The sequence below is a fragment of the Acyrthosiphon pisum genome, chromosome X (assembly GCF_005508785.2).
Source record: "Acyrthosiphon pisum isolate AL4f chromosome X, pea_aphid_22Mar2018_4r6ur, whole genome shotgun sequence".
In the NCBI taxonomy this organism is placed as follows: domain Eukaryota; kingdom Metazoa; phylum Arthropoda; class Insecta; order Hemiptera; family Aphididae; genus Acyrthosiphon; species Acyrthosiphon pisum.
The window spans coordinates 56,937,041-56,950,787 of NC_042493.1; the positions used below are offsets into that span (position 1 = coordinate 56,937,041).

The following is a 13,747-nucleotide window of genomic DNA, read 5'->3' on the forward strand; positions in this document are numbered from 1 at the left end:
GATCTCAAGTAGACTTGACGATCAATTAAAATCTGTTTTCAGAATTTTTATCGCTTTACTATATCAATCGGTACGTTGGACAAAAAATACGTCTAAATTCTTATGTTGCGCGTGTGTTAGACAAAGACTGGCAATCACCGCCACCAATCCCCTTAAGTAAGGACTAAAGACAATATATTTACCATTCTCAATCAGTATTATTATTAAGGCTGGAATTTTAATGCACATATTTCAATGATAATGGATGAACAAAAACGTATTTCTGCATGAACCTACACGAAATAAATTTCTTAGGTGATACTGTATGATAATAATTGTTATAATTTGTAATATAATTATTATATAGCAACTTCAAGAGACTGAAACTTACATGGTAAGTCCCACGCATTACACTAAATAGAAGCTTCTTTAATTTTTGACATTTTAAAATTAATTCCGCAGGTATCAAATTTATTTTTACGAACTTTAACATAAAATACTAAATAAATATACTAAAAACTTACCATAATATAGTATTATAATCGTATTATTATAATAATATAGTATTATAATCGTTGACTTTGGTCATGAACTTCTTCCTCTTTTTTTGCAAATTATACATCAAACTGTTGTCGTGACGCTAATTTGTATGTTTTTGTACAGACCAAGTCCATAAAGAAATGTGTAAGTTTAAAATTATCTATCGATACTTAATACTTTATAACATTTGTATTATTTTATCACATATATTACTTTAATTCTAATTTCTATATGTACTGACTACTGGCTCCAGCATGAAATCAAGATGGGCTATATTAGTATAATGAAAAAGTAGGACCATTAATTTATAGGTACCTTATGATACCACAAATAGTGACACTGCTACAAGGTATTAAAATAGTAAACATTAATAATTAACGTTTTAAAATGAAAATATCAACGTATTGATCATCAAACGTCTTTAATGCGTAACTATATGTATGATTATAATTAGTATGTTTATTTGTCTAGTTTTATTCATGACTTCAGAGTTTGATTTAATTCCACCTATTATTTAACTATTTAGTTCACATGACTATTTCCAGAGTTGCTCTATAAACTCTTAAATACCTATACGGTTAATATTCTGAACATAGTAACATTACTGAAAATTAAATTCAGGTGTTTCTGTGTAGTTAATAATATTCAATTATTTATTTTATTTCAGTTTCTAAATCATATTATTTATGAAAAGATTATCCCATGCGTCCTAAATATTTAAAACTAAAATTAAACGATACGCTCGTTACTCAAATACTTAGAAAACCCTCCTAAATACATCGTTGAAATAATTTTAACAAATTGTGTGTTTGTGTACATTGCTTGCTAGGAAATTAGATTTACTGAGATTCAAAAACTCTCCAAAGTCTAGATTGTTCAAGTTTATTACTAAAAGAACTGTCAACGTAGTTTCTGTTTATTGAAATGCAATTATCAAAGCTTTGTTCTATTTTTCTTTGTAAAACAGATTTTTCAGTTTTGTAACGTTACGGCCGTATATAATTTGCGCATCATCTGTTTACCCTTGCCAAAATATCGTATATCGTTTGCGCATCGACGGCAGATTATCGTTTGCGCATCGTCTGTTTACCTGCACCATATTATCGTAGGTACATCATATGCGCATCAAAATTCTAAACAATAGAACGGTATAAAAATAATTGTACACACATATAATATTATATAGATATTGAATAATTTAATATACATAGGCACAAGTTTTTGTTCGATAAGCATTTAAAGTTCAAATGTTGACCAAATTTATAAAAAGCTCAACAATTTGCAAATTATTTTGTAATTAAAAATTTAATATTCAGTTGAATGGGTACAATACACGGCCATAGTTATAGTAAAAAATATACATAATACATATAACATATAGGTAGTTTGAGTAAAAATTTTTTTCAGTTCAATTAGGAATATTACAGTCATAGTTATAATTATAATACAAATAAGGTACATGTAGTTTGAGAAAAGCTAAACGCTTTTGGGTATACACCTTTTTTTTCAGTTCTATTGTTAAATAATATTGATGCGCAAATGATGTACGACCTTTTAAACGATCGATGCGCAAACGATGTATAACCCAAAAATCGAACGATGCGCAACTGTCTTACAAAAAAGGTCAAAAATAACAATAGTGATGCGCAAACGACAACCGGCGAACGTTACAGGTCTTCCGCACCAACCTCATTTCTCCGAGTTAAAGCCGGTTTTTTTAATATTTAAAATATTTTTAATTCTTCTTATCACACATTTTAGTTTTTTTTTCTGCTTAAATTTATCAAAATTATATTTATTCAACTTTGTATATCATGACATTATGTAAGTTATAAGAAATCATGCAAATAAATTCAACTTATTCTATTGTGATTAATGAATTATGCTTCACTAACATATTTTCTGAGTTTGGCTTCATAAAAGTATACATATATTATATTATATTTTATACCTGTATGATAGATAAGTACTATTTTAATTATGTGATAATTTTAAATAATTTTATTAGAGGTATTATAGGTATATAAATATTTTCTATGGATTAATTATTTGATTAACATTTTTACTAACAAAAATCATAAAATCATTTCACACTGAAACATTCATTGAATTAGGTACGCTTTACAAGAAGTGATTTATTTTATATAATATTGTTGTACAGAATACAGATTTGTTTTGTATTTGTAGAAAAAAAAAACCAGTACATACATCATTTTATTTAAGTACTTTTTAAATCATACAAAATTTTGACAATACATTTACATACAGGACTATTTACCAAATATGCTTTGAATTTTTAAATACACTTTAAGACCATATTTTCAAATTCTTGAGATTTGTTGTACTATACTTAAAGAGTGTTGTGTGGAATTACAAACTTTTGTTTTTCAAATTCCAACTGTTTATATATATATATATATATATATTAGTCGATAATTTTTTTGAAATTGTTGACGCATTAAAATCAAAATTTGTACGAGTAGTTTTTGAGTTATTTGACTTTGAATTTTAATGAAAAAAATTAAAAGACATACGGTAATGTGTTTATAAGATATGGGGGGGAGGGGGGCTATGGTGATTTAAAAATTGTTGTCATTAATATTATTCTATCAATATTAATGATTTTTAAAAATTTCCCCCAAGTATAATAAATACTAGATCTAATTTTACGTATATTTTATATTTATGTAAAACTATTATAAGGACTATAATATTATCCTTAATACAAATATTTTAATAACTAAGAAATAACTCATTCAAATTTTAAATTAGGTAGGTACATCAAAATTTTTTAAAAAAATGATGATTGAAGTCTTAATAGGTTTAGCAAGTCATTCAGTATTTCCCAAATATGTTCCGAAAAATTATAGCAACAAAAGAAAAGATATGGAAAACCTTAATTGTACGTGTAGAGACGATTAGATTCAAATACTCTATAAAATATAAATTGAATATTCATATTGATTTTTCATTGCTTTCAAATGTAGAATGATAATAGTAAGAATACTTAATAAATGATATTGTGTTAAACTGAAGTGGCAAATAAGTCCAGCGTTCAACACAGAGTTTCTGTATCTTGTTCGTACTTTTTAGTCTTACAGACATTCAAAGATGTTTTTAAACTCGTTTAATATGTAAGTCAGTGGCGTCATTTGAGGGGGGGCAAGGTGGGCATTTGCCCCTGTCTGATTTTAAAAGCGGCCCGATGGGCCGGTTTCCAGTTGTTGCCGTTTTACCATTATTATATTTTATAAGCACAAAAACATGCCTATTTATAATATTTTCAAAAAATATTATACTATATATACTAAGAAATTATTGTCACATTGATACATTTTTACTAATCGATAGTTGGAATATATTTATATTTAGACGTATGCGATGACGTACCTACATATACACATTGTATGTTTGGATATGTATTTATGTATGTTTGTTTATGTTGTATGGACAACAATAATAATAATTAGTATCATAATCTAGTATAGTTTAATTTCTAAAATCTTAAACTAATACAAATTCTAAAAACAACAACCGATTGGCACTCTTATTAATAATTATCATTGATAAACGGACTTCAGTTAATTGCGACAGTCGTGTATGATTCAACTATTCTGTGTAGGTACCTATTGTGTTACTTTAGCTGAAATTAATTTTTTTCGTGACGCGTGTTTACATTAATATTTTAATTTGGGCAAAATATGACTTAAAAAAAATAAATAGGTGGTGTGGCTAAAAATATAAAATTACCGTAAACTGCTCAAGAATCGAAAATAATTTCTGGTATGTTTAATAAACAGACAAAACTTGATCGACTGCGCCAGAAAGCAAGCAATAAAAAAAAATATATAGGTAGGTACCTATTATTATTTAAGATAATATTAATTTGTAAATATATCGTATACCAATATAAGAGTAGTAGAGTATAGGTTATAAGTGATGAATCGGGTAAAATTGATTTATAGATAATGCAGTTGATACATATTTTCAAAAATAATAAAAAAGAAGATATCCTATAATAAACTACTAATATTATTGTTTTTCAATATAAATATTGCCATATAATAGTTTGTAGACTTTTAACTGATATAGGTATACAATTGTTTTTCTAAAATATCTGCTACCTTTTATTTAAAAATGATGTTACCTAGTTGATAAAAAGGGTACCATAAAAAAATGTAAGCAGTTAATATGTGGTTGCGATCGAGGCGAGCAGTTTTTTTTTACCCATTCGGGCCGGTCAAAACCTTTGCCCCCCTCTATTGAAAACTGAAATGACGCCACTGATGTAAGTAGGTAGGTGACAAATGTGGAGGAAACAATATTTTCAAAGTTCAGATCAAATTTTCCTTACCTATACATTAAACTATATTAATAGTTATTATTTTTAATTAAATTAATGAAATTAATATAAATCATTGTTAATACATTTAGGTATAGAAAGTGTATTACATATTAATATATTATTATTCCAGTGATAAACATTTTATACACCATATAACTTTTATAATACTTAATAAAGTTGATTTATGGTTCCAGGTTATTTTGTCGAAAATAAAATGTACAAAGACAATAAAATATATTCAAACTTAAATAAGTACAAAAAAAATATCGATGCTACATCGTTGCCAAGAGAAGCATCGTAAAGTTAATAATTGACAATAGTTTATTGATTAGTAATAACTTAAAAGAGATAATTCGGTTTAAAAAGATAGAATATAATCCACTATTCATGCATGAATCTTCATGTTCGCCTTCATTTGTCCACAAAAAAAAAAAAAATGTTTTAATCTAGTTGTAACTATGCATAGGTATTCTATATATTTAGGTAATTCAAAAAATAATATCACAACTACATAATTAATTGTTTTAAATTATAGTTGTAAATATTTGACAATCAAAAAAAATATATATATACCGAATTATTTTTAATTTCACAGTTTCATATTTGAATTTATTCACAATTTTTTTTCGAAAATATAGTTCAGTCAATTTATTATTATCTTCAACCATTTTTAAATAGAATTGACTCAATAATGATATTTATCATAAGCAGGTACTTATTTACATGGTCATATACCTATAAATAACTATTTTTATTTTTATTTATGTGAACCTAGACTAAGAAGGTAATAACTTTGGTAGGTACATTAAGAAAAATATCGAAAAGCACTCAAAAATATAAATATTTTATGAGATGTACTTCAAAATTAGTAAAAAAAATCAATAAATAGATGTTACGTTAAAGTATGAATACCAGTGAAACCTAGGATTTACCGGTAAATCCTAGGTTTGACAAACTGCTCTCAGTAAATATCCAATTATCGGACATTAACATATACCGATTGATTTTGGTAAAAAATATAGGATACACAAAATAGTTTGGTCAAACCCCAATTGATTTTCGTAGTGTGGACTTTTACAAAAGAGATTTGGTAAATCTTAGGATTAACGATCAGTTAATGTGATACTTTATCCTTTTTTTTATACTTTTATATACCTAATTAAAATATAATACCTATGTGAATAAAAAAAAAAAAAAAAAATATTATTATTAGGTACTTATAATAGTATATTAGGTAGGTATGTACTACATTAGCTACTACTAATATATTTGACAAACTCATTTATATTATTATTTATTATATTATATAACTGCTTTAATATTTTATAATATTATTAACTTTTGAAAAAAAGTACCTATTACTAATCGATGTAAATGACAATCCAAAAAACTCAAGATGCCACAGTTGATTAGTCCGAATTTTTAAGCATACTTAAGGACTTTATTTAAAAAACAAAAGATTTTTTTATACTATTTAAGGAGTGTTCTGTAGCGATACCAATACTTATTATTTTCAAATATCAATCATGATTTTTTTGATAATTTCTATGTTACTAGTTTGAAATTCATACGAGTAGTTTTTGAGATATTTAACTTGATGTAGTATGGTTTATAGGTACATGTATGGAATATATGATTTAAAATACGAAATATATGATAATGGAAGATACAAGGGCTATGATGATTGAACATTTTAGTAGCCATCAATATAATAATCGATAAACATCTTATAATTCATCAAAATAATCCTTTTATAATAAACTCTAGATCCATACAGGATATTATATTTTATATTTTTGTAAAACGATTTTTAAGAACCATTATTCTTAGTATATAATTTTTCATAACTCAGAAACCACTGGTTCGAATTCTGATTTCGTTACATTTAGATACAAGAACGTTTTCAAAACAATTATCTGCAATTTCAAAAATAGAAATTTGTATTGGATACTTTTTGTTGAAGTGTTAAAATATAAATAACTAAAAATATTGCCCATAAGTAGATATTATATTTTTAAGTTCCATAAATCAGAGATTCAATAAATTCATTATAAAAGTAAATATGAGGATGAGCACGCTTGGCTAAACATTTTTGGAAAAAAGGATTTTCGATATACATTTCAAAGTACAAAGTAATTCAAAGAATATATATGTTTTTATAAGGTTTTCAATATTTTTCTTTGTGTACTCGTGTGGTTTATATTATTTGAAATAAACAAACATTTATTTATATCTAACTATAGTATATATTATGAACTTATGTTAAATATTATTTATTATTTATTCCGTATTCGGGTTATACCTATAGTACCTATCTAAAATATTTCGGAATAAAATAAAATATTTATATTTTTAGTATGAATAAATTGGAATAGGAAACAGTGAAATTAAAAATGATTATTATTCCCTTTATTCAAAGGTCAGATAATTACAACTATAATAAATATTATTAATTACGTAATTGTGATAATATTTTGTAAAAGGTACCTACCATGCGTGGTATTTAAGTTAAAATGATTTCTTACATTTAAAATTTGAAATTAAAGTATTTACTTTAACATAATAACTTATATTTTTAGGTAAACAATTAAGATATAAATCAACATCTTAGTAAAAAAAAAATGAAACATACAGTGTTATTTTGCATTAACATTACAATTTTGAATTTATATTGTTTTTTAGTTAAATATAACTTAAAAATAGATTGCCTGAATAACCTTGTTATACAGCATTTTTTTAAAGTATTAGACGCATTATGGATATTATAAAATGATAAAATAATGCACAGAAGAGGTTTATCATCTACAAAAAACAGCATCTAACCAATATTAAACTCATATGGGATATCTGACAATAATGAATTGTTATTTCATCAATACCAATACGTTTTTATTTATTAATTGAATTTATAAACTGTTTGTTTGTTTGTTTGTTTGTTTGTAATAATGCTCAATTAAAAATTATTTTAATTAATATTAATTATAATTATTTACAACAAACATATATATTATATACAATTTATATACCTATGAATATACCTATACCTATATATATATATAGTAAATATTATTATGTACCAATATCTGCATAATATATAGCTTAAATATAGTAGTATCTACTTCCGAGATCCGAGAACAATTAAAACTAATTTTTTTCGTTGAGTATAACTTTTGAATTAATTATAATAATGCATAATCATCAATTGTAGATATATTATAATTCTACTATGAAACGATATTTTGATCATAACTCAGACGGGTATGAACTTTATACGTAGGTGCCTACTTAGAACGTATATATTTGTTTAAAAGTTGTTTCATGTATGTACCTAATTTAAAAGTCTAATTTTAAATACGATAATGACGAAAAAAGGTTTATAATTTAATCGAAAAATAAAAATAATAATAAGAAGAAATACACTAAGAACAGTCTTTAATTTTATTCGGTGCATTTAGGTACGTTAAAAAATGACCGTTTTTATAATATTTAAATGGTAGGTAACTTAATAAACACCAGAAGCGTACATTATATAAAGCATTTTAGTTAAAAGTTTAATATTATATAATATACGTAGGTTACATTTATAATACTTGACATTTTAAATACCAACGACTTAATGATTATTATTATAGCCGTTATTCCAACTCCCAATTATTAGGTATACGTGCATTGTTAAGTCACGTCGTTTGTTCTACGATTTGCAAAAAGTAAAGAATTACGACTATTGAAAATCGTTTGGTTTATCGCGTATACGTTTATCGTATACGATATTAAATTGTTTCCCGACAATTCACAATATGGAATTTCAATACTCATCAAATTTTAAACAATTCGTAGAGGATTAGGTTGAGCGTATTACCAGTTATGAATGTAATAATATATTACCTTTAAGGAACATAATATTTCAGGTAAGAACTCATTCTTATTTGTCGACCATGTTTGTAATAAAATATGTATTTCAACGTTCAAAATAAAATAGGTGGGTACCTAGGTATATGTGTCAATAATACTAAACTACCATTTAGGTATACGTACCGTCAGTAAAAATGACAGTCGTCTAGATTATTTCATGTGAGCTCGCCGTCGTGTTATAGCTGCGTCCGTCGATCAGAGAGACATCGCGAGGAAAAAAATCAACTTCAAAGGTCGCGCCAGTCGGGTACTTAACTACTTATGGTTGGTTGACAATAAAATGAAATGCCGTCGCCTTTGCGTGAACTGCCGGCAATGATTGTAATGGCGTTATCGCGACGGATGGTATAGCAATACGTCTTTACGACGTCGTACTTGTGTTGTACGCGGCGAGACGGCCAATCAGACGGAAACGGCGGAAAGGCATGGCGACACACGAGTTTGTCGGACGGCGCAGCGTGACCGACTGGCGTGCGGTCGACACACGGCGTAGCCTTTGGCACAAAACGGTTGTCGGTCGGTCTCTGTCGGCGTCGACGTCGGCGGCAGCGGCGGCGGTGGCGGTAGATTTGGCGGCGACGGCGGCGCTGTGGCGGTGGTGGCGGTCGCGCCCCCACGCCCCGGACACGGTCGCCCGCGCACGCACAACTCTTAAGCACACCCGGCGGTGCCGTAAAGAATCTCTTCGGCGTATATCATTTTTATAACAGACACACCGCAAAAGGTGTCTCGCGTCTATCTGTGCATGTGTATCGTATGTGTGTGCGAAGATATTGTGTACAATTTTTTTCTTTTCAGAGTTTTTAATGTATATTTATATGTAAAAGTAAAATGTCTGCTTCCACAAAAATTGTTTCAAATGAGTTGCTACCAGTTGCCTACAGGCGCGAAAAAAAGCGTGGACTTTTTTCGTATGAAATCACCAAATCGATATTTGCCTATAGTTTTACTATCAATTGGTCGTCAAATAAAACATTGTAAAACCGTAGAAATGTTCAAAGACAAACAGTATAATTTATAGATAGGTTATTTACACTATTTAATTTATAATACAAAAATTACATAAAGTTATGGAAAACGGCGCCGGTCCTATCATGACGTTTTCTTTTTCTGTCCCGATTGGACAAACGATACATTTGTTTTGCATTTGATCGACTCGAATGTGGTTCATGTTACGTGTGCAAAGCCATATATTAAGTACAGATAGAAAATTAAACGATGTTTATTTTCGGGTGAATTTGGTGAAGGTTTGTAAAATATTATAGCTTCTTTCCCCGCATGTTGAATAGCGACTTCAACGATGTTTAGCACGTCTGAACTGTATGTGTAAGTACGCTTAATAAAGGTTTGAACAGTCGCGGTCGTCGTCGTCGTCGTCATCGACGGTCTGATCGTTCTGTGGACGAGTGGCAGCGGGCAAGTTTTCCAGGATCCCACAAAGTTTTGGGACCCACCGGTCAATTATAGTCAATTACCCGGTAATTATTACCACCACTGTCACCCTCCCCCCCAGTATTACGGGTCCAAAACATTTTATATAGTAGGTACATATACCCATATATTCAAGGAACATAATATATTTGAGATAATACCTATAATATATGGTTTCTGGAAGACAACTACTTAGGATTTAAATTTTGATCACAACAAAAATTGTCGCTCGTAAGTATGAAGATAGCCGATACGCTAATCTGTTGGGGATCGCTAGCAAAACTTCGGTTACAACTTACAATAGTATTATTATATCGGTACATCGGTACCGACAAAGTATACTGGACAAAGTTTAATTACGTAAGTTTTTTTTTCAAGTCGTAAATATAAAATATCAGGGTAAATGCAATATTATACCTATTGACCTAATTAGATAACAGTGGTTACATAACCATGCATCTATACAAACTGTTGTTTGATTAATTATTTATTCGATAACTATTCTGTAACTATATGTATTTGATATTTTAATTTGTGTGTATATTTATTACAAATCGGCCTCCTTTGAGTTCCCATAATTCATATTACTATAGTAAGTACCAAGTTTATAGTTATGTGTTTATGACTTTAAAAATATATTTTTAAATTTTCCAATGCCCCAGTAGGAAAAAATTGTACCTAAAATTTGTTTTACCCTATTACAGTGATAATTTAAAATGTCAAGTGGCAGTGGCGTATAGGTACAATAAGGAGCCTGCGTGGGGTGTTAAGGCATATCATATAGAATGATATAAAAGGTGTATTATTTTTTTTATTCCAACTCATCAATTAATCATCTTTGTTTAATCCATGCATAATATTATTATCTTTACAAAATTGGCTATTTATTATTACTCAGGTTTGATTAAGACGATTAACGCGTATCATAAGGGAACGGACATGAATGTTGCATCTATGAACATAAAATATAACGGCTTAGAAAGTTTCTCTTATGCCCTGATATAATTTATTGATGTTACCGTTATGATTATCATAGACATATAAATATAACATTTATATATAGTGGTATAATTATGGTAAGTTATAGTTTCAAGTTTGTACGTATCATGTAATATAGATAAATACAGATATATTTTAGGCAAATAACATTGATGAAAATATTTCCTATTACATAAATTATATTTTATTGACATATTGAATGGAAAAAATCTGTCAAATAGTATAAATTAATACATATTATATCCATTTTAATCTATTATTATTTATCACATTTATTTTACCATCATTTTTCTCTTTTATTTCTTTTATTTATCAACACGTAATATAATAGTATTTGTGGGTTAAAACGAATTTTTGTGATACGGTATAGACTCAACTCTACTTTTTCATTTTCTCGCCAAAAATAGCAGTTAGCTTAATCTCCCATAATTCTGTGAACATTTAGTAGTTAGTACCTACACAATATTATACCTCGAATCAGCTCCATATATATTATATAATATAAGTATATGACACATCACACCACTAAACTATGAAAAAAGCGTTTGTATTATTATATACCTACATGTGAAATATATTATAGTGAATAACTTTTTATTTCAAACTAAAAATAAAATAATAATATGCAGATTAAATTATTAAAAAATTAAAAAATTAAGTGCCTAGAAAATCTTTGCATTGTTAAATAATGTAGATATTGTATACTTTAATACAATAATATAATATAAATATCATGATAGGTAGCTGGTAGGTACATGAAAGCACTTAATTTTACAATAAATCAAATAAAAATATGAGTATTAATGTTATTGCAGAATGAATATATTTTTTAATTGAACCAAAGTAAATTTGACATATAATAAAATAGAAATTATTTACATGTGTAAAACTAACTCATCAAACAAAAAGTATCATTCAATACAAAATACATTTATAATAGGTAAATATCTATAATTATTTAAAATGACAGATACATAATATATTTACATTTAATTGGTTGAACTACCACCTGCAGTGTGATACCTATTTAATTATTTGTGTGTACTAATGTAGCTTATTTAGTCTACTGGTACCTATGATAACTTATAACTAAATAGATAATTTGATTTAAAATTAAAATTTAAGTATTTTTTATTTATTATTATTATTATTGAACAAAAATAAATTATAATAGGTATATCTACATTAGAAACTTCTTAAATAAAAATATTACATATCGCAACACATTTTTGTTATAGAGACCCAGTCCATTTTTGTGATAAATCGATTTGTGTTTAGAAATGGTTGGAAAAATGCTTGGATGTCGTAATGAAAATATAGTTTAGAACATATGTTGTCTTAACATTATGACTTATTTTATCATTTTAACTTCAGATTTCAGTTCATAAATATGGACCATTTCCATTTGTTCTCAGCCGTAAATAAAATTGTATACATAAAAAAAAAGTTGGGCAAGTGGGGATCACCTTGCTATACAGTACATAGGTTACAAGTGGGTCACTGTATTGAGTCAGGCAGTCTATGATATTACCAAGTATATTTGGTGATATTATTGTGAATAAAGTAATTTATTCACCTATTATTTACTTGGAACCTTATTCTAAATTTTCAATCCTTAGCTATAAAGTTGAACATTTTATAGATTTTTAACTACAAAATAATTTTTAAATTTTAAATTTCATAAATTTTGTCAAAATTCAAACTTTATATCCTTTAAAAAAAAATGTTGCCTATATATTTTTAATATTTTTCAACTGCTATAGTTGCGTTATATTGGGATCTTTATATTAAATTTTCACGCTTTCAACCCAACATATAAAATTTATTTGACAATTAGATAAAATAAAAAAAATTGAAAATTGAAATGTCCTTAAAGGTCCGTATGGTGTAATTCAAGTATCTACAGTTATTCGTTTTTTAATTACAACAAAATAAGAAAATCGCTACATGAGAAATCCACATAAAATCAATGTTAAAATTTGAACTTCAGACGCTCGTATTAATGTAGTTTGACTTTCTAGTAAATATTTTTTTTTTTATGAATGTAGTCATTCTTATGAGAAATCTTAAATTAAATATTCAAATATTAGATTTAAAAAGAAAATTTTTTATGAATTTCTAACTCAAAACATTTTCGTAATTTTTACGTATTTTGTCAAAATTTGAACTTTAAATAATTTAAAAAAATGTGGCTATATATTTTTTACATTTTTCAATTGTTATTATAACAATATATTAGAAGCCTTTTATTCAATTTTGAAGCTTTTTTACCCAACGAATAAAATTACATTGACATTAATAGAAAATAAAAAACTAAAAAAAATGGAAACTGAGAATGTCCGTAAACAGTTCATAGGAAGTGAAAATATTTTGTAAGTTTTATAGTGTATATAAAATGCTAATATAAACATTCAGTGCAAAATTGCATTTATCTACGGTCATTTGTTTTAGAGTTACATCAAAAACTAAAGTCGATTTTGCTAAAAACAATATTGCGTAAAAATTCCATTTTTTTGTTTTTCCCGGTGCTTTTGAAAACTA

General features: G+C 27.1%; 1 protein-coding gene across 4 annotated transcripts in view; it reads right to left on the bottom strand.

Moving 5' to 3' along the window:
* The window catches only part of LOC100574895 (calmodulin-binding transcription activator 1), a 118,744-nt gene extending 109,453 nt beyond the window's left edge, over positions 1-9,291 (bottom strand). For all 4 annotated transcript variants that reach the window (XM_029487424.1, XM_029487421.1, XM_029487420.1 and 1 more), the window contains exon 1: positions 8,900-9,291. The gene's annotated coding sequence lies outside the window, so the exon portion shown is untranslated. The remainder of the gene's footprint in view (positions 1-8,899) is intronic.
* Between the last annotated feature and the right edge of the window lie 4,456 nt (positions 9,292-13,747).